This window comes from Schistocerca gregaria, chromosome 6, assembly GCF_023897955.1.
Source record: "Schistocerca gregaria isolate iqSchGreg1 chromosome 6, iqSchGreg1.2, whole genome shotgun sequence".
Classification (NCBI taxonomy): Eukaryota; Metazoa; Arthropoda; class Insecta; order Orthoptera; family Acrididae; genus Schistocerca; species Schistocerca gregaria.
The window spans coordinates 569528510-569555383 of NC_064925.1; the positions used below are offsets into that span (position 1 = coordinate 569528510).

The 26874-nt window shown below is 43.7% G+C and overlaps 1 protein-coding gene across 24 annotated transcripts in view; it reads right to left on the reverse strand.

Moving 5' to 3' along the window:
- The window catches only part of LOC126278218 (CUGBP Elav-like family member 2), a 2351537-nt gene that overhangs the window by 1441871 nt on the left and 882792 nt on the right, over positions 1-26874 (reverse strand). For 4 of the 24 annotated variants that reach the window (XM_049978160.1, XM_049978167.1, XM_049978157.1 and 1 more), the window contains exon 1: positions 4535-5278. The exons of 4 other annotated variants lie outside the window; for them this stretch is intronic. The gene's annotated coding sequence lies outside the window, so the exon portion shown is untranslated. Of the gene's footprint in view, positions 1-4534; positions 5376-26874 lie in introns of those variants that run through there. 16 more of the 24 variants (XM_049978166.1, XM_049978168.1, XM_049978156.1 and 13 more) reach the window with 9 other exon arrangements.

Here is a 26874-nt window from a genome sequence, read left to right on the forward strand (position 1 = left end):
ACCAAACCTAATCTTCCTGTCTCAGTTTCCTATCTTTTGAGAGAATGCCAGTTTGAAAGTTTTCTTTGGGAAATGATTCAAATGCGCGTCACACGTCTAAATCGCGGGTGCTGTTGCACAGGCGAATTTCGTAACAACAACGCTGTCTAAGATGCATGGTCAAAGGACATAGTGATTGCCCAATAATGTTTAAAGTATGGAATGTATGATTTCTGTGAAGCTACTAGCGGCGGCCTTTGATTGAGTAGAGAACAGCTATGAAGGAGACAGAATAGTTTATATTTGGGCTCCACTGAAAGAGAAACTGTAAGAGTATGCACCATTTATGCGTCAAAGAAAACCACTGCTTTCTCTCTTTCTTAAAGTTCCTGCGGCTCTCTAAGCAACCAATCTTCATTGACCAAACAACTGCAGTTACATCAATCGTATCTTCCGTAGAATAGTTTTTACTACAGGGTAACTATACTGAAGAAAATACAATTAAATATTCTACAACACTTCTGACAGAACTAGTTAGATTGCCATTACGTTGAAAGTCGTTATGTATTATCTTTCGTCACATACGCCTCCTCAAAAATTGTTCTATTTATACAAGAAGAATTTTTCTTCTCAGCCGTTTCTGTCACCCTATCTTTTTTAACCATCTGATGACTAGTATCGACGCATCGAAAGCAGAATCATTAAAATGCGTTTCTTTAGATTCTTGCATTTATGGGTTCGGATTGGGGTAAGAGACCTTTTTTTTGCGATTACGACTGTATGACGAATCCTGCACTAGGACATTTAAGCAATGAGGCCCACAAAACTTCATTCTAATTAGAACAACACACTAGCACCATCCATCCATGGACACTTCCGTTTTCTTCGTTTGTTCTTCGGTGGTGCCAACGACTGATGATTGCTGAGAAAATGATAGAGCAACACAACGCCTTGCCGCAACTGTCCAAACTGCAGGGCTCCATAAACCGTAGGACGCGCATTAAGGAACGGCATTAAATCAACAGTGGGTAGTAAGACACACTTTACTTCTGAGAAAAGAAACCTCAGAGGAATCACAACCAGTAGCTGCCAAATACATAGTTCTGATACGGTCGATAAAATTATTTTGTATTTTCATCTGAGTATCGAAATGTGCAGTATAGAACTAGCACTTTTAAACTATTTAAATTGTGCGTAACTTTTGACATCGTTTAGTATATCAATATTATTTTATAATAATGATGACGTATGAAATTCCAAGTCGTACTTGTGCGGAGGATTGGGAAAGGATTTACGCACAGAAGAGGCTTTTAAGACACGGTATGGCTACAAAGGGAGAGAACGTTGCGTTACACGAGCGGTAGCTCAAATTTAAAGTACTGGAATAATTAGATCATTTTTGATCTTGCTACAGTCACTTTCTTCAGTCAGGCGACGTTTTAAACGAAGTATAGAATTTATCACAACGACTCGCAGACACAAAAGCTTTCAGTGCCGTTAGGTCTATATCCTTTAATACATCCTCTAGCAGTCCGCATTATGCGACACATTGTTAAAGTACAGCCAACGAGCAGTACAATACCTCTCTTTAAGAGGGTAATACATTACTTTCTGTTCTTGGTGGTAACTTCCGTTTGTCTCAAATTACTTACGAGAATCCATGGTAATTCAGACACGAAGTCGCAGCCACTGCCTTTGAAACACAGACTGACGAAATGAATGATTACAGTATTATGATGGCATTGCACCATCTGCACGATTTGTTCTATTTTTTCTATCTGCGTTGCTATGATTATTATATTACCGTACTTTGCATTCTCCTAGGTCGCGAATTAAACATTCGTCCCAACTGACGAAAAAGCTTAAAATATTATGCTTTTCGCCACAGAGACTGTTGTTTCCAGAAAGTACTGCAATATACTCAATTAGTTAGCGGAACCATTGCAGTTATTCGGCATAAGTGAATATTAAATACAACTCGTCCTCTTTAGGCCCAGGGAGAAATATTTTACGTTCATGTGGAAGTCTTCGTATTTTGTTTCAAGAAGAGATACTACAACAAGTAGTTTTATATGAGTTTCCACGGGTTTTACAAACAGTTCGTCTAATCTAAGGAGGAATGTATTAAGTTGTACGGTGAATCTAATACCAATCACGGCTCGGAATTTTCGCATGAAATATATAAAATGTGATAAAAGCTGCTTAAAAACGCTTGTTTATTTTGGAAACTAAATAGGTGTTTAAGCATTGATCCTGTAAAAGTAAATGATGGCTGTCATTGTGGAGCAAATAAAGGATGAATTTGTAGAGAACATAGTGTTTAAAAGCACTATCTGTGATTTTCAACGCTGTCTGCAGTCTGTTTTCTTCTGCCTTCTCGTGTCATTATGAAGTAACGAATGACCTACTGTTTTACAGATATTGTCTCTAAAACACATCCAAAGTATCAGATTCTTTTTGGAGCAAGTAAGGAATCACGAGTTAGAGTCACGTCTTACTAAATCGAAGTCAGAATATCAAAACAGAAACACATCAAGCGGCGCAGAATACTTCATAAAATTAATTTTGGCTTTATCAAAGTGCATTTATAATATCCATTGTACACTTTTTGATGTACATAGAGTTAACGGATTCCAACATTAACAAGTGGTTAGCATATTGATATCATGTTGCATTCCATGTTTCCACAAAAATATAAGCGCATTGGGAACGATAGGCCTTACGTAAAATTGAAACTAGGTTGTTACAATACTGGAAGAAGCCGAAAAGCGGATGGTAAGAAAATAAGATACTTTCCAACATTCACGAGAGTGCACTGTAGCTTTGAGGTAGCATCACTGTTATTGAGCTCTGCCGTAGGACTGTTTAAACAAAGCGTACAAGATTTTGCAGTGTGGTACTCATAAGAAGCAACAGCGCAGAACGGATAGCTGACGTGACACTAGGCAAATGTGCCAGTGTTTTGATATATTTTTAACAATCGTGTATGATTTGTCTGTCGAGGTATTGGTGGAACTGTATTTTTAAAGGGAACAATGTATTTTAACTTCATTCGAGAGGTTTTGAACACTGCAGTGTACAAAGTTTGGTAACGTTTGCACTGACCTTTTCGTACAGATGATGACTATTATACTGAAAATGACGGTAAAGATTGCGTTCAGAGAGCACTTTGGCATTTTTCAGGTAAACATTGAGTGATACGTATCACAGGTACTTTTGTGACAAGTTTATATGGTATCATTAATAAATGTTGTATATCATACAGGAATGATATACTTTTCTCGAAAGATAAATAAGTTGTCCTGTTCGAAAAAAAACGTAGTGGCTTCAGTATCTACGTCGTGAAAAAATTGTGAAAGTTATTCGCGGTACAAAGTATTCGTCCCTTTGCGAACCATCGCATGCCTTGAAACTTGTTTGGATTCACTAATACGGTTAGTTAAGTTTCAGAAATGCCGTAAGATTTCATGTTACACCGTTAGATGTGGGTGAAAGTATTTTTAAATGAAGGACCGCTTTCGGCCAAAGACTATTTTGGAGCAGAGGTTGGGTTAAAACCAAGAAGTACGTTAGAACGCAGTTACGTTAGAAAAGGAGCACAAAGTTGAAAAGTCGTCTGGATACGGTTTTGACTCTTTGCTCCTTCTTTTAGGTTACTCATTTCAATGTAACCGTTACTGTTAATCCAAGCTGTCTTGGAACTCACTTACTGAAGAATATGTTTTAACAGCAGCTTACGGTGTCGCACGATGTCATTTCGTGCATCCATTGACATGAAAAATACGTTTCTTTATATCTCGGCTAAATTGACTAAATTTTGTATCTGCAGTTTCTAATATCCTATATAGGGTGCCCCCCTAAGATTCACCGGACTTTTGTTTTTGCATAATGAAGCTGGAGTCAGCGCCAACCAATAATGCTCGTCACGTCTATAACTACCCGAACGTAACCATTTCTAGCTGGAGGAAAGCCGTTAGCAATAGTGCCCGCAACGTCGGAAGATTTTTCACATTCACAATGTGGTCATATAACAAAAGAATTTTATTGACTGTGGGGACCGCCATGGAAGACAACACGTTCAATCAGCTTTGAAGTTCATAAAGCTGCGGAATAAAAGTGACAAGAAAAGGTTAGTAAAGCGCTAGGGGTGACGATATTACGAAGAAGCAGGAATAACGTTGTAATGAATTTGAACAGTGTTACGGATTGCTTCAAAAAAGGGGAAGAACGGACAGGCACAAAGGAGAAGTGGTCTCAAATAGGTCTGTGTACAGCGATGGGGTAGAAATCTCTCGCTTTTGTGAGAAGATGTTTTTGCAGGGCATCTAGGAAAGAGTGCTCGACAGTTTGGTAGTGCCGAACGGCGAGAGAAAGCAGCACCGCGGTCTACTTACATTCTGCATTTCAATTAGCGAGACTCCAGCGGTTCCGGTAGCCACGTACGCGCGCACTCCTCAATCACTTTGGCGTCACACGCTTGAGCACTAACACTCGGCCCTGTCCTCCTCGCTGCACAGCCTCGCAGTGGGGGAGGCGGGGGTGCGCCGGTGTTTACCTCGGGCGCCGGGCGCGTGCTGCAGCCGCTGCCGGACGGCGTCGGCGTCGGCGTCGGCGTCGGCGGCTCCGGCGACGCCTGGGGCTCTGCCTACTGGTGGCGGTGACGCTGGCCGCGCGCCGGCGACCTACAACAGCTAGCGCTGCACAACCGCCTGCGGCGAGCCCGGCTCGGGAGGTGGTAGCAACTACGGCAACAACAGGCAGGGCCAGCGACAACACGGGGAGGGGATGGAAGCGGGTAGCGCAACAGTGCGACGCCACATACAGAAACGAAAACGAGGGCGTGCGGAGGGAGTCGGGGTGGGATGGGGCGCACAGGTCAGTTTCCACAAGGGGACACAAGAGCGGGCGGTGGTGGTCAGAGACACATAACAGAAAAAGTACTACAAAACTCGACACAATAAAACCCACGCACGGACAAAACGACAGGCAGAAACAAAACTGCAGTGTGTATGTGTATGTATATGTGGGACAGAGAGGTTGTTTTCTAGTTACAGTGGTGTCGGTCCATGTCCTCGGGCCCACTGTCACAAACACATTCCGAGAGTCAGAGCGGAACGATACTATTCGGAGCGGCGCAGAGCCGAGTTCTCCCGATTGGCCGAGCGGCGCACTCGTTGGCTGGCACACTGAGCGAGAGGTACCAGACAGGGCGGCCCAGACGGTTCCGCACGCGACCGCTCTCACACACACACAGAGGCGCTGCGCTGCGCTGTCCACACGGAGCGCGACGCGCGGCACACTGGCGCGTCGCGGCGCCCGACGCCGGGAGGCGGCGGCGGCAGCAGCGTCGGCCGCGCGGAGGCGGCGTGGTGGGGGCGGCCCGCCGGGCGCGCATGCGCGGAGGAGCCGGCGGGCCGCTGCCGCCCGGGGCAGAAGCGCACACCGGCGCGGGCAGAACGGTGCCGACGTCACGGCAACGGTCACAGGGCCGGCGGCAGCTGGTGGCCATAACTGTCGAAGCTGTCCTCCACACAGCATCACACGCGATGTCTTTCCAACGGCCTGCCGGTGTGGCCGAGCGGTTCTACCCGCTTCAGTCTCAAACCGCGCCACCGCTACCGTCGCAGGTTCGAATCCTGCCTTTGGCATGGATGTGTGCGATGTCCTTTGGTTAGTTAGGTTTACCTACTTCTAAGTTTTAGGAGACTGATGACCTCAAATGTTAAGTCCCATAGTGCTCAGAGCCATTTGAACCATTTGTCTTGCAAACCTCAGATGTGGCTGAAGAGGTACATTCCGTGCCTGACTTCCGAACAGGGAGGTAAGGTGGGGGGAGGGACGTGGTTGAGACCGGGGCTGCGTGTGCCACACAAATCTATTATTTTCACAAACCGTACTCCGGCCCCGCATCAAGAGAGACGTATGAAATCTGCAACAGTTTGACCAAAATCTTGTATTTTCCGAGTTACACAGCCTCCAGATGCTTAATAAACGGAAACATGATCCGTAATAAGGTGTAATGCGATGTTTATTTAATCGTGTGATTTGCTGATTTTGACTGGCATTGTCAGATACATTTGTAACGTCTGTACTTCATGTCATTTTCAAATCAATCTTAATTACAAGTAAAAAGTAGCCATCTTCCGTCGTTTTAGGAAAGGATCGACTCCATAGTGATACCTTTTACTACATGTTTACGTTTATTAACTTTGAGCAAAGCAACAACATCTAATGCTGCTGTTCTCAACCTTTCTGAGACCATTAGCTTCAAGTGCAGTCAGATATTCGGTAGTGACAGGGGCACTAAAAATCTAAGGATAACCACTAATCTACGGGTGACTGAGAAGTGCTGCCGCGCGGCGGTAGCAATCAGCACAGGCCAAGGCGGTGCTGCCGCTGCTCGAGTGCTGGTTATTTACTCTTCGTGTTGTAAAGTTCCTGTTAATGCAAATCGATAATACGAAAGTGGGTTTAAACTACTTTGGGACCAGTCTATCGAACGGGAATGTAAAATTCCGCTTATTTCTTTTTTTTCTTTTTTTTTTCGGGAAACGAATGGACGCTTTCCTACGACACTAGGCGTCGCATGAAAAACGTGACGAGCAGTATTGGTTGAGATTACAAGAAAGTTTCTACTGGTGTTTTCATATTCTTAATTAGTGATTACATGATTATGGTTTCAGCATGACAGCGCCTCACAACACATTGTTACATTTACACTTAAAACACGCAGCATCGAATCTAGAGGAGAGATAGCTGGTAAGCGAGTAGACGAAGGTGAGAAGTACATAGATAAGGAGCCGCTCGAAATGGTACGAGATAAATTAATTTAAATATATCCCATGGCTAAATATATAAGTTACATTATAAAGGATATTGTGTCTTTGTGTTTTTCCAAATGTAATTTTTGCAAATATTGTATAAAAATTATTGGATGAACCAGCAGGAAGTAACTGCTGTCATTATCTTTGTGTGAGGACAACTGAGTGAGTTCGCCAGACACACCTGGATTGCCTTTGCGAGCAGAAGAGAGAGACAACGAAATGGTGATGTATGAGAGATCTTATACAAATGGGTGCCAGAGTAGACATAAAAAAAAAAGAAAAAAACTGACGCCCAACTGTACACTGAGGTGACAAAAGCGATGGGATAACGATATGGTAGTCGGAGCTAGACGCATGGGGCATTTCATTTGGGAAATTGTTACGGAATTCGATATTCCGAGACCCACAAGTAAAGAGTGTGCCAGGAACATCAAATTTCAGGTGTCATCTCTCGCCACGGACAACCCAGTGGCCTGTGACGTTCTTCACCTAACGACTTGGAGGAGCGACGTTTACGTAGAGTTTTCAGTGCTAACAGACAAGGAACTCTGGATGAATTAACCGCAGAATACAATGTGGGACGTGCGACTAAGGTAACCGTTAGAACCGTACGGCGAAATGTGGCGTTAATGGAGGCAGAGCCCCGCCTGGGCTCCTGACTATATCAGCTGTACCCCGGACGACTGGAAAACCGTGCGCTGGTCAGATAAGTCTCGATTTCAGTTGCTGACAGCTCATGGCACAGACCACACGAATCCACGTATCGAAGCTGTCGTGAAGGCACTGTGCAAGCTGATAGTGGCTCCATAATGTTGCGGGCTTTGTTTTCATAGGATTGACTGGATGCTCTCATCCAACTGATCCAATCATTGACTAGAAATGGTTACGTTCGGCTAGTTATAGACCATTTGCAGCCATTCATGGACTCGATGTTCCCAAACAAGTCCGCTGTTGGTGATTAGTTTCAAGAACATTCTGCACAAGTCGAGCGGATGATTCGGCCACCCTGACGGTCCGACATAAGTCACTTCGAACATTCATGGGATGTAATCGAGAGGTGAGTTCGTGTGCAAAATGCTGCACCGGCAACACTTTCCCAGTTGCGGACGCCTATGTAGCAGCACGGCTCAGTGTTTCTGCAGGGGACTTCCAGCGACCTGTTGACTCCATGCCACGCCGAGCTGCTGCTCTTCGCCGCGCAGAAGGAAGTCCGACACGATATTACGAGGTATCCCACGACTTTTGTCAGCTCAGGGTAAAATGTAATCAGTTTTTGCAAGTGTAGTACATGCGTGGAGTGCAACATTTTTGCTGTATTAACGACACTTTTTGTAGTGTAGAATAACGTTTTTTGAGGGGAGCTGTCATTACCAGAGAATATTTTAGTTAAATGTCAGCGTAAGAGTGCAACAACTTACCATGAAACTTGTTGGTAGGCAAGCCTACGATTACGCGAGGAGCCACGTAGGCAGCCGGGGTGTATGCTGCAGATAACTGTCTGGAACAGCTAAGCAAGTTATCACTTGAAGGTCGGCCAAGTAACGTGGGGTCGAGGCCACGCTCATCGGAGGAAGCGTCCGACTACGATTCTTGGTTATTAGACGGAAATCGATGTATTCATGTGCAGACACCTATTAATAAGAGCGTAAATGGACTGCTATGGGCAGTAGCAAAGCAGTAATAGAATAACAGAGTATAGGGCACTAGAGGAGAGCAGTAGAACAGAGAAGTGCTAGAGTAATCAATAAATAACCAGGAAGAGCCAACAACATTGGTTGACAGCAGCCACCATGGATGCAGCAGAAGGAGTTCCAGTATTACTAGCCGGTGCAACTGCAACTGATAGAAGAGTAACAATTTTAAAAGTGTGTCATGTATGTGTGATCGGGTAGTGCTGAATAGCGATAGTCTGTTGTCGTCTCAAATAGCAGTGTAGTAGATTTCATTTACCATTAGGAAGAAGTAACTGTGTAGTACCTACGGGTTTTATGCAACCACAAAACCTTTAAAACCCACATGTGAGATTTCGACAGTCTCTCGCTCACTACACGGAAACTATTAGTCATACAGAAAATATGAGCAGCATATTTTTGTGGGAAATTTAATGTAGTTGAATTTTACACTGGAATATGTTTTAGTTAAACACCCTAGTTGTCAAGTTACTCAAGACCTTACAAAACTGACCTTGAAATGCGATATTCTTGAATAACTCGGAAACCACGGCTTCCAGCGAAAACGTATCCCTGTATAATTTAACTACTTTAAATTTCCTACAAAAAGGCTCTGCTCTTTTTTTTTTTTTTTCTTTGAAAATCGTGCATGTGCATGTGGTTTCGTAAGGCGTTGCAGGTTGCTTAAAAGCCATAGCAAGGGGCAGCTAAATCAACCTGTAATTATTAAAGTATCTGTTGGCCAGACACCTCGTAATTAATTTGCCCAATGGTAAATAACCCTGTTTAAAGATTCACATCATTTTGATACTTTGGCAGATCACAGTTCCTGTGAAAGGTCCATCTCTGTTCCAAACACCAAGCCTAAAAAACCGCGAAGGTTCTCCTCCTTCTCGAGTCCGTTAGAACAATTAAGTTGGGGACACACAACTGAACAACACTGTCGTCAGCATCCTGACTGAACTATACAGGCCACACCAACAGTATATTGGCAGCTGGGTCCAATGTTGGGACATGACACTGCCATCTGTGATATGTTGACCCTTGCACCGCATCGGCGCTGAACCAGAAGATGCAGAGCCCCGTTACACATATTCTTGGTGCCCAATATCGTGGTCTCTGCCTCTGCACCGTACAGCCTCGTCCTTCAAACAAACTGGCTGTTCTGTCCAGGGAACACCGAGGTTGCGGATAAGTAGCCCCTGCCACGTGCTGCCACGACACCCAACCAGGAATCCGTGAGATTCATACAGCACAGCAAATACAGTACACGCAGTTAACAACAGAGACAGAGCATAACTAAGACGGCTGGAATGTTGTAATGACCGATATCAGCAGCATTAGATACTTATTAATTGGAAGATACGTGATATCAATTACGATAAAGTGAATGAATGGCAGGGATACATGAGACTTGTCAGTCACTACTTCACTGAGACTGCGACTCGTAAGGTAATTTATTTTGCATCGGCCCAGACACGTGATAGACTGAGCTTTTCAGGAGGGACCTCCGGCGGCAGACCACGGGGAAATATCTAGTTGTAGTCCACTCAACTGGTTGGCTCCTCGTCAAATAGTACTGTAAGTAGGCTGTTTAGGCTCTTATATTGGTAACGCCGCCGCCACGTAGCGCTCTGTATGAAAATCACTGGCTGTGCCGTGTACAGTCTGTGGCTGGTTGGCATTGTTGTAATACTCGCCATTGTAGTTTTGGGCAGCTGGAAGTTAACAGCGCGCAGCGTTGGCAGTTGCAGGTGAGCCGCCAGCAGTGGTGGATGTGGGGAGACAGATGGCGGAGTTTTGAAATCTGTAAGATCTGTCATGATCTGCTATATACATTATGACTTTTGATCACTATTGAGGTAAATACAATCTTTCATTTGCTAACTATGTGTATCAGAAGTTAGTGCCTTCCGTAGTCTGAATCTTTTATTTAGCTGGCAGTAGTGGCGCTCGCTGTATTGCAGTAGTTCGAGTAACGAATGTTTTTGTGAGGTAAGTGGTTTGTGAAAGGTATAGGTTAATGTTAGTCAGGGCCATTCTTTTGTAGGGATTTTTGAAAGTCAGACTGCGTTGCGCTAAAAATATTGTGTGTCAGTTTAAGCAGAGTCACGTATAATTTTCTAAGGGGACGTTTCAGTAGTACACGCGTGGCACAGTCTACCTCCCGGCGAGTACTCGGGGCCAAGCCCTGTCCCCCTGTCGACCCGGCTCTCAGAAGCCGCCTTCATCCCAGCCGCTGCCCACGACCTGCTCTCCCTGCTGCCTGCCGTGGCTCATCCAAGTCTGCACACAGTAGTGCAGCTCATTAAATAGAGTACGTGCAACTTAAGGTACAGAATAAGAAACGAACTGACATGCGTGGTTGTGGACTGATCTTTGCAATCATCGACGTTCTCCACGATATCAACACATACGTCTGAAAGTCGGTATAGTTGTTTTACTGATTTTGATAAGTTGATGTAACAGCAATGTTATAAGGAATATATTTGTGCACACTTGTCTAACGACTATGTGCAGACACGAATTTTAACGTTGAGTTTGTATATTATCGTTCCTTCGTGCTCTGTTGTTATTGCTTATAATATATCTTGCCTTGCACAATGTTGAATGAATCATATGGTAGGCCGTATAAATAATTTATCAGGATATTTTATATATTGTTCCTTCAGTTGTTACGTCTCTGTCTGTCTTGAATATGGTGCTTGAACGATTAGCAGACAGTACTACTTCTACTTTATCATCGTAACACTGAAAGTAAGAACATGAGCGATCCCAATTTGAAACCTGTACGACTCTACTATTAATTTGCCCATATTCAAATGAAGATTTACAACTAAAACTGCAAGAGCTATCCCGTATCTTTGATTCGTATCAGTTAAATGTGAAATAAACCACTAAGTCATTCTACCTTGAATGGCTCTAAATCTTAAATTTCTCCAAAACAATATTCCGTCCGCAGCTCGTGGTCGTGCGGTAGCGTTCTCGCTTTCCGCGTCCGGGTTCCCGGGTTCGATTCCCGGCGGGGTCAGGGATTTTCTCTGCCTCGTGATGACTGGGTGTTGTGTGATGTCCTTAGGTTAGTTAGGTTTAAGTAGTTCTAAGTTCTAGGGGACTGATGACCATAGTTGTAAAGGCCCATAGTGCTCAGAGCCATTTGAACCAAAACAATATTCCGCCCGTAGCTCTGAAAGAATTTTAGTGAATCTCAGACTGCGGACCTCATTTACCTCAGTACCGTTGTAACTCGTGGCGACAGATTCTACCTTTCTGCGCCATCGTCCCAGCTTCTGTTTCCTATTCACGCTCTCAGCTCTGCTTTGTTTTTGTGTCCAGTTGCTTCTACTGTGGCGGGCGCACGGTACAGCATTTACCTAAGACCGCGAACCTGAGTCGTTATGCAGGTACCTGCTTTCCGCTTACCAGAGAATACACGAAAGAGAACGGAGCAGTCCTACACCCGTATCTTCCCTTTCCCAAGTAGTGAAACCACAACACGTGTCCTGACCTGCAGGTTGCACGAACTTTATGTACTAACATAATTCATCACACCTACCGGTTTTATTTTATAGACGCCTTCTGGGTGTGGACAGGGAGCATTTTCACCCTGTACTTTCAGACTACATTACTCTTTAACCGTATGACTTAGGAAATTGCAGTTTTATGCCAACAATGAATATCACTGGATAAAGCAGTATGAGGAATAGAATTATTTATCTGCGATAGTTTATCTCAACAGTTTGCCTACATGATAAACTTTAAAAGCGCATTTAAATATCGGTACCAAACATCTAATAACAATCAAAGAGCAGTATGATTCCCTCAAGACCGTTTTAAACTGTTGTGCCTCAAATATTCTGGATTAGAAAAAATCTGAGAAAACAACAGAAACTTGTTTCCTCTTAATCATAATTTGCTTTAAGAATTAACACTAAAAATGTTATGCAGTATACTCACATCGGCGTATTTCTGGGAAGTACTATGGATAATACAAAAATATAATCTAAATCTTTATTTGGGAGAAATTTAGCGAATACCGCGGAAGCCATTGTAAAGATCCGTTTTAACTACAGAAAAGGTAGTTTCCAGTGAACGAGAAAAGAAAGTTCAGTACAAAATGTTTCACATCATCTAGCTCTTTGAGTACGTTATATCTGCATATTCTTGTCGACTAGGCAATTCTCTGTACATGGTACACGCTTCCAAGAGTCTGTTCCTTACAACGGATTCCTATGCAGCGGCAACACCAAATCGTTCTGCTCGGACCATCTACTGACAATCCATGACGGTAAAACCTGTTACCATATTACTCCATGGCTGTAGGCCAAAATTATCCAGTGTTTCAACCCTGCAAAATAAAACATTACTGAAACATTTTATATTATTTATGATGTTATGTTCAGAACTTTCTAGGAAACGGACACCGTTTTGACACCGTTTTCGGTACTCGTTTCCTTTCTCAGTTTTTCTTACCTTCACTATGGTTTTATGAGGGGGCATGTAAACATTTACCAAGCAATTTGAAATCCGGAAGACTCTGATACTCTGCCTACATTGAATCCATAATTGGTCTGACAAAAATGTGTATGAATATATTCTGTGCCTGTAACATCAGTCATCTACTTGCCCGTTTTGAGTGGGATCGCACCCCCATGTATAAGGCATCCGTTTCATGCATCTCAGTGTTCTGACTTCGTAGTACTTACCTGAAATATATTTCGCACGGTGATATAATTTTGCAGATACAGTCAGTGGTATATGTGTCCACTGTCTGTAAAATCAGTATCGAATGGAGATATGAGTAAACAAGCAATACAGTATGTGACGTCACAAGTTATTACGGGATAACATCAGTTGCAATAAGGCACCTAGACATGGAGTCCAGTGAACGTACAGGAGGCTGAAAACTCGTGTCTTAGCCATGGCTCATATCATGCCCCCTACGAATCTAAATAAAACATATTAAATATTAACCGATTGTTTTCATACTTGATATACTGTTTTTTTGTTATTGGGTCTCCTCAAAATTTCAAAGCTGTACATATAACAGTTTCGGAGATTCAGAAAATTACCTAAAACCCACAAAATCGACACTCATGGTGAAAAATTCAGTTAGGAACAATTACAGTTTGTCTTTTGCTGCCCTTTTGAAATAATTCACAGAGTTCTCAGTATAAAATCAATTAGTTGGTATTTTTATTTTCAAAACTTTAATTATTCTTCATTTTGTAGCATAAAAATTCAGAAAAAATTGTTATCTGTCTATTATGTTGTTGTGTGAATAAATGAGAATGAGTGAGAATGTGTATGTGGGAAATACGAGAAAAGTTCAATGTTATATTATGTACAACGTTACATAACTGGAACGTGGGAAAGACGTAATTTACCTACATTGCTGATGACGTATGTCTAGGGGTGATTGCTTTTGTAAGAAGGCAGTTAGAATATCAGTTTAAAGCGCAATCGTTTTCTAAATTATTTTCAAGGTTAATTTCACTTTGTTTTGTTTTATTAATCATTGTGTTAGTATTTGTATGGGATGACGTACATTTCTTTCTGAACTGTGATTGGCTTAAGCGAGTTTTGCCACGAGAATGATCTCGAAGGATCATTCTGAGTGGTCCGTCAGACTGATCAGCCAATTAGAATTAAGCAGTTCCCGCGCACAGCTAGTTAGATATGCTGTGAGTGAGGCAGTATCGGGAGAGTTGCTCGCCAGCTTAGGACGTGGAAGGATATGTCAAATGTGATGATTCTCATTATGTGTAAAATGAAGGAATATTGAGATCCTAACGTTTAATACGTGTCGTGACTAACGTTGATGTATTCACGGTACAGTTTGATGAAAGTTTGGAGTTTCGGGAGTGTTTGTCGGAAAATTAGTTGAATGTGAACTTTTTGCCTTTATGAAAATTCCGTATGGCGCATTCTGTATTCAGTTATGGAGTTTTTGGTGAGCAGTTTCTTTTAAAGAAACCCCCTGAAACGACCGAATGTGAAACTCATTTATAGTAGCGGATCAGTGACTGTGAGATCGCGTCATCAATCGGGTTGGACTTGTGTAAAATTCTAGCTGCTTTGGATGTGAAATTGGTTGTATGAACTGTGAACAGAGAACTACAGATACGTTAGTTAGGTAAATGCGGACTTGATAGCCCATTTTCATGTGTGCTGGAAGCAATAAAAAGGCTTATCTAGAAATTATTTGAACGTTTGCTGTGAGAAAAAATGCAGCTCATCACTACCCGAAATCTTGATACATGTGAGATTACAGGAACTGAAATACTACCAGAGCTTACGCAGACTTTGTAGGACAGATATTAGTCGGCGTTTTCTTCAATGTTACTTTTTCTCCGTCTAGTAAGTATCTAAGCTTGCAGAGTGAAGGGACGTCTAGCAGAAGCCGTACTGGGGTAGGTGGACGTCTATTTTGAATAGAAAGACGAACGATTTTTTTAACCCGCCCCGCCGCAAATAGTTGAGAAGTAATAAATTAAAATGTCGCACATGCTGCTAAAGTTTTATTGCTTGAATAGCGAAAATGTAGTAAGTGATAAACTCTTATTCTTTCATTAGTTTTGGTGCGGTGTCAATGAGTAAATATTTCTAAATGTTTTGAATTTACGTATAAAGTTTATTGGTAGGCACTACGTGGTCTCATTCTCAAATATGAACGAATATAGCCGAGATAATGTGCGCCCTATGAGCTGTGCTACCTCAAGACTTATGCACTGTTTTTGAGCTCTATATGTGTGCTATTTTGTTAAGCATTTACTATAAGATTACACCTCTTAATGAATAGACTACGGCAGCGAATTAAATTTTTAAATTCGGTCAATAATTACCCCTGAAAATGTTCCTGTCGGAGTACAAAAAGGCGAATACGCTACTGTTTCTAATATTCTGACAGAAAAGTGTGGAACCAGCCGAATCAATCCTCATTCCGCCTTCCTCGCCAAAAATTTTGGCGGGTAAACATATTCCCACATACAGAACATACCACACTCATTGTAACTGTCAATATACATTGAAGCGCCAAAGAAACTACTCTAACCATGCGTATTCAAATACAGGGATATGCAAGCAGACACAAGACGGCTCTAGGGTCGGCAACGCCTACATAAGACAGCAAGTATCTGGTGCAGTTGTTAGATCGGTTACTGCTGCTACGGTGGTAGGTTACCAAGGGTTAAGCGAATTTGAACGCACTAGTGATGGGTCACAGCATTTCCGAGGTAGCTATTAAGTGGGGATTTTCCCGTACGACCATTTCACGAGTATACCGTGAATATCAGGAACCTGCTAAAACATCAAATCTGCGACATAGCTGCGGCCGGAAAAGGATTTTGTGAGAACGAGACCATCGACGAAGTGCATCCCTTCCGCAAAATGCTGCAGACTTCAATGCTGGGCCATCAACAAGTGTCAGCCTCAGAACCATCCAACGGAACATCGTCGATGTGGGCTTTCGGAGCCGAAGGCCCACTCGTGTACCCTTGATGATGGCACGACGCAAAGCTTTACGCCTCGCATAGGCCCGTCAACACCGACACTGGCCTGTTGATGACTTGAAACATGTTGCCTGGTCGGACGAGTCTCGTTTCAATTTGTATCGAGCTGATGGACGTGTATGTGTAAGGATACTACCTCGGGAATCCGTGGACCCTGCATGTCAACAGGGGAATGTTAAAGCTGGGTGAAGCTCTATAACCGCATGGGGCATATGCAGTTAGAGTAATATGGGACCCCTGACACATCTAGATACTCCTCTGAGAGGTGACACGTACGCAAGCATTCTGTCTGATCACCTGCATCCATGCTTGTCCATTGTATATTCCGATGGATTTGGGCAATTCCAGCAGGGCAATGCGACACCCCAAAACGCCATAATTTCTACAGAGTGGTTCCTCTGCTTAAAATTCCCCTGACATGAAAATTATTGGCCGTATCTGGGATGCCTTGCAACGTCCTGTTCAGAAGGGATCTCCACCGTCGTACTCTTACGGATTTATGCACAGCTCTGCGGGATTCATGGTGTTAATTACATTCAACACTACTTAAGACATTAGTTCATGCCACGCCGTGTTGCGGCCCTTCTGCGTGCTCGCAGGGGCTGTACTCGACATTAGGCAGGTGTATCAGTTTTTCTATCTCTTCAGTGTATATATCTCCCAGTGTTTCCTTTTTCTTCCAATGGCGCTTTGTCCTGTCTGTCCCTTCCACCGTCACTGTCTACATTACTTTCTCTAGCTCTTACATATCACTGTCTCTTTCTCAGCCACTTTCACTGTCTCTCTGTCTTATTGACACTGTCTTTGTCTCCTTGTTTTTCTCTTCCATTGTCACTGCCATTTTCTGTCTCGTTTACAGTTGTTACCTTTCTCTTCAACCACTTGTCTCCTTTCCGCACATGACCTTGGGGTTGGTTTGCTCGTGGTTTTCACCCCTAGATCGGGAAACTTTAACACTTGGATGTACGTGATGTGGGAAGTGGAAAAATTATTTCGTGTTAAAGTTCGTCGGTCTTGGAAGTTCCAGATGCCGAAAGCCTATGCATGGTCTCCCTCCGTCTCTCGTTTTCATGTCCACTGCCTCTTCTCTCTTTTACTCCTACTGCTACTATCTCCATCCGTCTCTCTCTGTTTCTGTCTCTCTCTCTCTCTCTCTCTCTCTCTCTCTTACTGCCACTGTGTGTCACTGACCGTCACTATCTCCTCCCTCTTGGCTCCAACTGTTTTTGTCTTCATCCTCTGCTCTGTCTCTTTCACTGCCAGTTTCTGTCTCTCTCCATCATTCTCCGCTCTCTCTTTCTCTCCCACTGGCGCTGTCTTCTCTTTCTTCCTCCATAGCGCGAATATGTTCGCATGCCCAAATATTCGGTGAGGAAGGCAGATTAAGTGTTGAGACAACTAGTTTCCCATTTCTCGGTCAGGTTACTTTGAAAAGGAGCACTTCTTTTTCTGCTGCAACAAGAGCATTTTTCAGCTTGTTTCCTCTTTCCTCTGCTCATACGAAGGTTGCCCAGAAAGTGAGTTCCGATCGATCGCGAAATGGAAACCACAGTGAGAACCCGAAACCTTTTATTTGCAACAGTGCTTCTGGCCAGTTATCTGCACCGGTCTGCAGCTCGTTGTCTGTGGTTTTTTTTTTAATGCCATCGGTTCTTGTGAGCAGAGGTGAGACTCAGGGGGCGCCAATTACGGACTGTATTGTGGGTGATCAAACACTTCTCATCGGTAACGCTGGAGGAGCTTCTTCATTGCCCCTGCAGTGTGCGGCCTAGAATTGGTATGACGAAGGAACTGCTCGACAGTTCTGTTATGTGGGCTGCGTGACACAGGCGAAATCTCTAACCAGGCACTCATACTTGGCGGAGACGCTATTCCTACGCATCTTTACGTGCTCACTGTTCGCTCAAAACTGAAAAGAGTGACGCAACACGATTCACTGGCGTACTAGAGGCTCTGCCCAAAATTTCTGTGCCAAGCTTTACCGGATTTTCCCGGTAGTTTCCATTTCGCGACCGATCGGACTTTACTTTCTGGACAACCCTCGTATTGAACAAATTCTACGGGTCAGTAATATTTTGACAATTTATTTATATACTTCGCCACATTTACATACTTTCACACACAACAAGTAAGTACGCAAAGTACAAGGTTAAAACAAAACCGTCGCCCATCCAACGCAAGTACACTTTACACTACTTTACAATAAAATGGACAACAATTTTAGGCTACAACTACAATATACCAAAAAATGTGGTATTTGATTTGCGTGCACAAAGAATGTAGTGCGACAAAATAACTTTTCGTAAGGTACTTACACCACCATGTGGCATCATCGAATAACTTCCAGGACGAGACAGCCAGCACAGGCGTGGAGTGCCCGAGGGAGGACTCGAACCTCCGGCGGGAGGGGCCGCGCAATCCGTGACATGGCGCCTCAAACCGCGCGGCCGCTCCGCGCGGCTGCCCATTATACAGAAACAGTTTGTCATGTAGTTTTGCTAGTGAAAAAAGGCGATTGAAAACGTAGTTTGGTGACCTCAGCACCCTGGCGATGACAGCAGAATCCTTTCCAAGAGTTTACTATGTTGGTTAAAACTATTTTATGCCTCAGAACTGAGTTTACGTGCATACGTACTGTATCTGTGAACCTCTGGAATACATGTGTTCAATTACTTATTTATTGAACGCCCCTCGAAATATTCCCTAGCTGTATAAAAATTAAAAAGGAATGGGGACAAAACAGAGCCCTGTGGGATATTATCATTTCTTTTGCTGTAACCGAATAAATCAATTCATGCTACAGGAATTAGACTAGGAAATGAAACGCTAAAAGGTAGTACATGAGTTTTGTAATTTGGCCAGAAAAGCAACTGATGATGCCCAAAATAAAAAGGATGTTAAATCCAGCCTGGCAATAGCAAGAAGTGCATTTCAGAAATTTTTTAACGTCTAATACAAATGACGGCATTAGAGAGCGTTTTGTGAAGATATTCGCTTGCAGTACGGTCTTTAACGGAAGTGAAACGTAGACGATAAACAGCTCATACAAGATGAGAAAAGAAACTTTTAAAACGTGGCGCTATAGGAAAATTGAGAACATTATATGTGTACGTCGTGTAGGTAATGAGAAATTACTGAACCGAACTGACAGAAAAGAAATCTATACCACAAGTTGATTAAATGAAGCGATCGGTTGATAGAACACACTCTGAGGCATCAAAGAATCGTCATCTTGGTTATGGACAGAAATATGGGGGTAAAAACTGTAGAGGGAGAAGAAGGCTTGATACACTACGCAGATTCAACGGTTGCAAGGTGTGATGGTTACGCATAGATGTAAAGGCCTGCAAAGGATTGATTAGCCTGCAGAGCTGCACCAAAGCAGTCTTCAAGCTGAATATAACACCAACAACAACTGAATCTCAACTGTGGGCTACTGCAGAATCGGAGAAGGCTGATAGTCCATCAAAAAATTACCCAACACGTTGGACGAGAAGTGTCGATAGAGTCGGCGGTTCAAGGAAGTTGCAGAAGCTAATAGTGCTGATCAGGAAGACAGGGGCGTACAGTAACACACCTGGTGTGCCGTACCAGACTTTTACTGATCACGTAATGGCAGCAGTACAAATTAGAACACTGTGTCGTTGTAGCCAGGGTATCATTCCAGATCTTCAGTAACAGTTTCCCGAGAATTGGCTCCCGAATGAGGGCTCTGCTTAGAAGCTTCCTGGCAGAATAAAGTGGTGTGCTAAACCTGGGTTCGGGCCTGGGGCCTCTGCCAAGCGCTCTACCGACTGGGCATCCAAACACAAGCCACAACGCGCCCTCACAGTTTCTCATCCCCCACCTTACAAATTCCAGAGAATTTCTCTTGCGTTGTTTGCGTACCTCGAAGAAAGAATACCGCGGAGACACGTCAAGTGGTTGTGCTGTTCGACTTGCAGAATCGTCGTGAACACCTGACGTTGTAGACTACTGTCTGAATACAGGCCCGCGTTGCGTCGCAGAAGAAACTACCAAGAAAATATGTGATTACTACGTAACACGTGAAGAGAATGTCATTCGTGTAGGGCCATTGCTCCATGGTGCTCATTTTTCATTTGCGACCAAAGAATATGACGCTCCAGCAATTGTCATAATATGATGAAAATATCTGCATCCCCTTAGCGTGACGATCTTTCCTTCAGTTACGATTGCCGCGAGTTTCGTGCTGCAGACGTAAGTAGAGCAGCGAAATACAGTAACGACCGCTGGTACTGTCATGCAACACAACGAGACGACGCTTTGTTCAACTTGTTTTCTTACTGGTCCGTGAAAAGATAATAGCTCCAGCTATTCAGGTCAGCTGTTCACCTTTATTTTCCCTTTTTTATACGTTTTAACGTCATTCAATGGAAAACTCGTTACAGACCAACCATTAACGCTGTTACTGGCGTTGAACAGTGAGCAAGCGGCTATGTTCCTACTAATGGAAGCAGCAGGACATTCGCATCAGACTGTGAAAGGAAAAAAGTAGAAACGACGAGTCCGAAAGAGTGAAGTGAGTTTTCTCCCTGGCGGTATCTCCTCTCGTTCATTCCGAAAGTCACTAATCTAAAAGCAGAATATCAAACGGTATATATTCCTTTCTCCGGTCACGCTTTAGCTGAAAACTGTAAACCTCGTTGCGAGGAGAGGGCAGATCACAAAGTATATGTGGTTTGGCGGTAACTTGTGTGCTACGTCAGCTATATATTTGCATTATGTTTATGTAGACCACAAATATTTTATTAATTTTCTGACGCGCTTCGATCGCTGGTCATCCAAAAAAGGACAGGAAATGGATTGGTTCAAAGCTGAGCAGACAATTTATATCGATCTATTGCATTCCCTATTAAAGGCTGCCAATACAGCCGGAGGTGAAACGTGGTGTGATTTCAGTAAATCACGAACTGCAGACACCGACGAACGGAGAGAAAAGAATGCCCCTACTTTACCTACACAGAGTTTTAATTGTGTCGTTCTTCGAATGGGATCGGAAACCAGCAGAACATAGAAGGAGAAACTGTCTTCTACCTTATCCTCAAAGGCTCCTCTTTCCGATAGCGATCGCCGACAGGCACATTTCCTCAAGAGCGGTGCCTGTGTGTTCGTGGCCAGTGAAGCGCTCAGGGGTGTCCCGGAGCCGCGACAAACGCCCCCTGGCTCACTCGCGGTCGCGCCGGCCGTCTCTGCTGTCTGGCGCGGCCCACCGCCGTATTTCACGTTTTACAGCTGACGCCGTCGCTGCGACGACGGCCGACCGCCGCCCCAGAGCCGTCTGCCGCCACCCCGGATAATTTAATTTGCCGGTTTATTATTTCTGGGCCGCCGTTGGTGCCCCTGATCCCATTACTCCTAGTTATTTTTATGCGAATTTGATTAAATTTGCATTTTATATCTCGGCGGGCGGAATTTCAAGCCGGGGACGTGCGCGCCGGCCCGTCTGTTTACTTTTAATAGAGCTCGATTAAATTCGGACGATTTCGGGAGGAAGTTTGCCGGGTTATCGGCGCAACTACAGCCCCAGGGTGCCGCTTCCCAGTCTCAAAAGCCGTGTGTTGTTTCGCGCGGAAAAGAACGGAAATTTGCAAGTATTGCGGAAGCGGGAACAGAATTTGACTGGCCGTGCACATATCCTCAAACTGCTTTATAATCCTTATACGTGAGCTGCCATATGAAAAATAAAGTGTATTTGTTATTCCCCGATCAAACTTTATATCCGTAGTTATAAGCAGAGAGAACAAACTACGCTACTAAGAAAAATCAGATTTCTTTTGTGACATAGATAAAACGTCAGTTACGGCTTTTGTATGTGGAACTATGGCATATGCTAGCTACTTGCGCATCAGATGGGGCTTAGGAAAAGTATTTCAAATATGTGTGTTTCCAGGTTTTTGTGGAAACAACGAGAGTTTCAGCGGGCAGTTTTCCATTACCATTTCGACAGGATTTGTTTGTCATTCGCCGTATAAAAGCGGCATGTCTAGCTTCTCCTATGGTGTACGTGCGTGTACGCAAGAATTGTTGAACAGGAAATAACCGGCCACTAAACACAGGTCTTGCTAGTTATGCAGTGCAGACACTTAAACAGTCGAAAGATTTCACAGAACGACGTAATCTGCCACGAGCATATGTACAACGCAGTAAGTGATTTTGCCCGAGTGCCTTTTCATTTTAGAATACTTCTCGGATACGTTTGCGAGTAGAATCAGTCTCGAAATTACAAGCACTGTACTCGTCTTTTCAAGCGGTTTCTGATGTTAAAAAAGTTAATCATGCTATTAAAATCATACTTGCTTCAATATTAAGACTCTTTGTTACAAACCAAAGTACGCCGCCCTTAGCGTTAAATAACTTGCCGAAAACTTCGTTTCGATACCTGAAACCATGCACGAAATAAAAGAGTGTTAACGTCTTACGTGACTCACCCTATATGTAGTGTTCCGAAACTATTCCCTTAGATTAATACAGAAGATATAGAGCATCAAAACAAATTTACTTCGATAAGTAACATAATTATGGTTTCTGAAGTCACAGTGTCATGTTAGGCAACATTCTGTTAGCGGTACTGACTCAAGCTGCTGTGTCGGTGTCGCTGACTGCGTATGTGTACTAACATTCAAAACGCTCTGTGCACTGATGGTTGCCTCTGAAGTCTGCTTGAAAGACACCAATTCACAGGATGTACGTCCAGCGCGACGCGGCGGTGGTCCATTTCAGCATTGCTGTGAGGAATCATCTGAGATCCACCTACGGGAATCGATGAAACGGTGATGTGGCTCTGTGGCCTGGCCATCTAAGTCATGTGGCCTCACGAATCTGGATTTCTTCCTCTGGGAGCATATGAAACAGCTGGTGCTTGAATCCATTGTACAAACAGAAGAAGACCTCGTTGCTAGAATCGCCATCGCTGCTACCATTGCAGACACGAATCTTCGAAACGACACGACAATCAATGGTCTGACGATGTACTGCAAAATACCCTGTGTGTAAATCGTTCGACGTCACGGACCACGTGTACCGTAACTAATTTACTGACACAGGTTGTATATACAGTCAACCTAAAGAATTCCTAGAAAAATTTTATTCCTGGCGTATAAGCGACGTTAGTGCGGTAACTACTGTAGTGGAAGCCCGCCCGGTTAGCCGTTCGGTCTAACGCGCTGCTTCCCGAGTAGGAAGGCGTGCCGGTCCCCGGCACGAATCCGCCCGGCGGATTAATGTCGAGGTCCGGTGTGCCGGCCAGCCTGTTGATGGTTTCGAAGGCGGTTTCCCATCTGGATCGGCGAATGCGGGCTCGTTCCCTTATTCTACCTCAATTACCCATAATTAGTCTATCACGCAAACATTTGGGGCTACACTCGTCTGGTATAAGGCGTTCCCGGGGGTTGGGGGTGTCCACTGAGGGCCGAACCGCACAATAACCCTGGGTTCGATGTGGGGCAGCGATGGGGTGGGTGGACTGCTGTCGACTGATGTGGGGTTGGTACCACTGCGGGCTACGGCGGGGACGAAGCCTCTCTGTCGTTTCTAGGTCCCCCATTCCATAGAATGGTGGAAGCTTGAATTAATAGCTGAAAACAACAAATATGCATTCGACCAGTCACATGTGAATAGGCAGTGTTCAGTAGGAGCGTGCGCCCGTAGGGTATCAACGTTGTTATGTGACAAATCGCACTGGAATGTCATCACTAAACCTGGTGTGAAAGCATTCCCTAGAATGTTTTGAAAAGGAGAAAAGTATGGACACATTTTGGTCCGCACACCTTGACACCCGAACAAAAACAGACACATGGACACCTGTCGCGACTTGACTGATTTGCTAAACGGGGAAAAATCCTTTCCTAGAAAAAATCATCAGGGGTGACGAGATTTGTTTTCGCCAATACGTAGTTAGCACATAACGGAAAAGTTCAGAAAATCACATGCAAGGTGAACGCTTTGCTCACGTAACAGACATTCGAGACAATGTGGTGCGTGAGTTTAACATCATCCCCAACAAGGACTTTTCTTAAGGTCTCTTGCGGTTATATGAAGATTCTGCGAGTTGTGCACTAGTGTGGGGAGACTATATTGAACAACCCGTTCATTAGAATCACCAACTCAGTTTTTCTCTGTTTCTTAATAATCCAGTCTTTTGAACTGACATCGTATTTGAACTGACATGGTATCCAAATAAATCATAATGGATAAATTGATTCCGCTCGTAAAATCTTTACTGGTAATAAAATAGTAATACCGCCATGTCTGTCTGTTTGAACACGCTAATCTCCAAAATTAATGGTTGAATTTTCATGGGTTTTTCTCAGATAACTTGAGCGTAGCTTATGGCAACGTACAGGCTTCATTTCCTCAAAGTTGCATCACGGAAAAAACATATCGTAATTCAAAATTTTATTTAAACTTCGTCTGCTCATGTTAGTAGTTCGTATGTTTAATCATCACGGCGTAGTATGCCAAAGAACCAATAGACGGCGCTGTTAGTTTCTGAGTCCACCAAAGAACCAACAGATGGCGCTGCTAGCCTTTTTTTTAACTTAATGAAAGATTTATTTTCGGAAGTTTAGGTGACAGAGTTAAGCACAGCATTCTTGTCTTCGAAAATACAAACTAACACTGAATTTATTGGGCTGGGATGTCATGATTTACTGAGTTGACTTCTTACTTTAAAAACTTAACGTGACTGCTCTGCTTCTATCTATAGGTTTTATTTATATTTGGCTTCTTGGCTAAGATAAATGATTTTCTTGAGTTTCCTCTGTGATTTAGGTGGGTGTTTATTATTTTTTGATTTGGTTTGTTTACGACTGAAGGTGTCTAGAAAGTGGTAGGGTCTTCCTGTGTGCTCCAGAACGGCTAAAAGATTGAGGACTATGCGGTCTCAAGAATCCAATAAATATGATGAAGGCAGACTTTCTGAGGCTCAAGAACATCAGGCTTTAAGTCACTGTATGGAAATTCCCTTCAAAAGCGAGGCGCGACATAACTGTGATCGAGAGCGTCTTACATTATGTCGATCTTCTGAACTCTTCACTCACAAAGACTTTCAGTTACTTCTCTCTAGCGTAACATCGTGAAAGTGGCACGTTTGACAGGAAGTGGAGCAGGAGAAAAAGTTTTTTATACTCCGTAACCTGCGTATTGGAAACAGTTTCCCATTTCGCTTTAACTGTGTACAGTTCCCGGTGCGCTTAAGTTCTACCATCACCGTTAAAAAAGCACGAGGCCAGACGATTCGTGCCTCGAACGTTGACCTCAGTGTCAGTCGCTTTCCGCACGGCCAGCTCTACGTGGAATCCCCGTCTTACTCAAGCAAACAAGCTCTTCGTTCATCCCCTCAATCATACTACTCCAAACGTTGTATACGAATAAGTTTTATTAGTCCGAAATAAACTCAACGTGCGCAAAGTCTCTGGCACAGCTATCAATAAATATTTGGGAAACGCCGGATTTCTCAGGTAGTTAAGATTGCTGACCAGTCAGGCTTCTGTATCAGTAAAAAAAAAAGTCATCAGAACATCTTTTAACTGTGTACAGACAAAAGTAAATGAATTCATTGTCGAAATAATTTTGAGAGAATGATAAGACACTGAAATAAGCACTGCCAAATAGCATAGGACGTTAATCTCCATTTACCTCGACGTAGATTCTGAACATATTTATACAAGAATACAGTATACAATGTAATGACCATCCTCGTTAGTAGAAAAATCATAAGTCATCAGTTTTACAACGCGCAGCGTCTCTCGAGGCAATACGAGCGAACTCCGCCGCTTAGTAGCGATGGCCCGCGACACACACACACACACACACACACACACACACACACACACACACACACACACGGCGTGGTCTAGTCTGCAGAGGCGTCGCGCACTCTCCCGGTAATCGCCAAAAACATGAAAAACAACAGAACGCAATCTTTTTCCTTAGTTACAAACAATGACGACTCCTACTTTAAAACATGACGAACAATCTTAAAATTAATACACACACACTGGATTGGCGGCTATCGAAAAACCAGAATCGCAAATGAGTTACTGACACTGCACTAGCTAGACGTTGCACGTAACAACGCCTCCCATTAACGGTGCACACACCACTGTAAAATGAATGAACAGCACCAAGACTTCTTCGATACAATCGGGGGAGTTTCACTGGCACACTCCCGAGGACCACACCTGAGTACAGTCGCCAGGGAGCCTGGGTGCCAACGCCAGTAGTCTATGTACCTTCCCTTTTACAGCAATGCAGGCTGCTGTTCTCCAATACAGACGATTATAGAGGTGACGAATCTAGTCTAGCGGAATGGCCTGCCTTGCAGTTTTCACCTGATTCCTCAGTTGGGCCAGATTTCCTAACGGTTCTACAGATCGCGCAAGAGGAAGTTTCATCCAGTCCCAAACGTACTCCGTGCTGGCCAGGATAGTCGACGTGCACTTTGGAGATCAAGCTGGGCGTGCCTCGTCTTGTTGGTGTCCGAATGGTAGTAAGGCGTGTCGAATGACGTTTTGGATGCGCTACATTGTTAAATGTCCTCTCTACGATCACGGCCACCGTAAGATATGGCTCTCCATACTATGATCTACACCTATATCTACATCTACATGTATAGTCTAAAAATCAGACTTAAGGGCCTGGCAGAGGATTCATCGAGTCACTTTCACAATAACTCTCATTTATTCAACTTTCGAAAAGCGCGCGAAGGTAAGGCCAGCTATATTTTTCCGCGAGAGGTTTGATGTCACTTATTTTATTATAGTTATACTTTCTCCCTATCTAAGTCGGCGTCAACAAAATACGTTCAGAGGAGAAAGTTAGTTGATTGAAATTTCGTGACAAGATTCCGCCGCAACGAGAAACGCCTTT